The following is a 2,567-nucleotide window of genomic DNA, read 5'->3' as shown; positions in this document are numbered from 1 at the left end:
ACACGCACATCATGGCGGGTGATAAGGGACTTTAATAAGCTATTTAAAGGACCTAACGTGCATACCACCGCGTATGCGACCGTGTATACGTCTATATGCGTATGCCACCGCGTACACACGTTCATATACCCGTATACGCCACGCGTCAGTATACACGTTCATATACCCGTATACGCCACGCGTCAGTATACACGTTCATATACCCGTATACGCCACGCGTCAGTATACACGTTCATATACCCGTATACGCCACGCGTCAGTATACACGTTCATATACCCGTATACGCCACGCGTCAGTATACACGTTCATATACCCGTATACGCCACGCGTCAGTATACACGTTCAGTCGACTGTTGTAGATGACCTACCCAGACGACTGAACGCACGTGTATACACGTGTAGACATTATTCTATACAGCAGAGAGCGTCATTCATCTAGCTAAAACCACCAGGCATGTTTGACTGGAGGTGCTTGCTTACATGCAATATAGCTAGTTACCATTGTTTTTTTTTTTCCTCTAATTCAAATTGCAGACATTAACATGTTTTTAATCTACAATTTCACATCTCTCTTTCAGGTTTGCCATGAATAATCTATTTTATTTGAAGCTTTTCTGTAAACAGGTCTTCTTTCTCTTAAATTTTTCTTCACAGGAAAATGATAGGTCTACCAGTAATGTGTAGCCTGTAGGCCTATACGTTATTTTCCAGTATTGTAGATATCTTGTAAATGTACATTGTAAATACTGAAATAAATGTTTTAACGACCGGTTGATTACTGATTATTATTCAATAAATGTACTATATACATTTTCAAGGAATCCCTAACAACTGCATTGCAGTTTTACATTGTGATTACACTGTGCAGATCGAGTGTCATATTTCTCTAGAGAATATTCTAAATAATTTTGTACTTCTTACATTGATTAAATTTACATTTTAAATTTTTAACATTATGACCATTTCCAGTTTTATATTATCAATAGATTTATTTAAATAACAACAGTAGAATTCTAACCAGCTATGACCATGTAGTCTTACCAACACCCACCAATCTAATTATTAATTTATCGGCTACTTCATTTAAGAAGGTACTGAAAAAACATCATAAATATGTCATAGCACAAACTTGGCAGGAAGCGTGGATAAATAAAATGCAAAGCATGCTATTCGTGTTCGTGTAAAATCAGACACACAGCAGATGTTTTCATGCCTTGGCTAAAGAAATATTAAGTTATTTATTTGGGATTGTGAATGGCTGTATTAAATAAGTCTAAAAATTATGCAGATGTAGACCTACTGTCAAAATTCATCGTGGCTCCAGTCATTCTGCATTTCATTTCTGGCGACAATAGGCTAAACTATAAAACTATTTTCTGAAATAGCCTATAAGTAGCATTTGTATGGTAAAATAAGTGCCGGTAAATAAATAAGTTGGTTGCATTACCATGCGGCACAACTTTGCGACATACTTAGCATAGATGAATACAAATATATTTAAATAAATAGTCTTACCAAGCTATTAGCTATGTTTTAAACCATTCCTAAACAAATGTAGATGTTGTTTAATTGTGTTTATGGCTATCTCAAATCTATTTAACAGACTAACAGAACGATAGGATTCTTTGTCAAACATTACTCAGAATTGATTATGTCTTGGTTTCTAAATCTAGCCTAACTTTGTGCTAGAAAAATTAAGGGTCCACAAATAGTAATTCCATAACCATTTGGTAACTATAAACACCCTCCCTATTATTTTATATTCCATTTAATTCTAACTGCTAAATATGCATGGACAATGTTATGGGGAAAAATATATGCTAGCCTATATAATAATTTTGAAATAAATCTTCTTCAAATAAAATCATGTTTTAGTGTAGCTTATATCACATCTCCTGGTCGATCAAATTCAGCAACATATTTTACTGTCAGAATGTCTAAATTAATAGAACGGGGAACTATTTTTAGCTATGAAGTGGCTTTTTGATCCAGAGGTTTTGTTGCAGCAGTTCATTTTCGAAACTGAGATAATCCAAGCAATTTTGAGCAATTTTTGACAAAGAGAAATCTTGCATTTACCACTCATCACCTGCATATAATTCTCTATCAACACAGGGTTGTCACCTTGAAGTATATTAAAACAGACAAAGTGCAAAAACTGATTTGAATTCAATTATTCTAAACAAAGATTTTCCTTAACAGTAGGCTACAGTGAATAAAAAAAACAGTATAAAAACGAACTGAACTTCCTTCCGATGTTTGGTTCAGCCTTCTTCAGAATAAAAATCCACGGAAGAACAGCGCCCTCTACCGGATAAGTGAATAAATGCATACACATATACACGTGCGTCCAATCGTCTGAGGGCGTATACTGATGCTATGTATGAGGGGTGATTTGTGCATTTAATAGGCCTAGGGAAGCTGTCTCCGCTTCTATGGTTGTGTATAATGGAACATCTGAATAACGTATTGTGTAAATGTTTGCACAGCCCCACCTGTTGTCAGCAGAAGGAACTGCAATAAAATTGTTATTTTTATTTCTCAAAGATGACTTCTTATAATAATA

Source organism: Esox lucius, chromosome 24 (assembly GCF_011004845.1).
Source record: "Esox lucius isolate fEsoLuc1 chromosome 24, fEsoLuc1.pri, whole genome shotgun sequence".
Classification (NCBI taxonomy): domain Eukaryota; kingdom Metazoa; phylum Chordata; class Actinopteri; order Esociformes; family Esocidae; genus Esox; species Esox lucius.
This window is presented reverse-complemented; position numbering follows the sequence as displayed.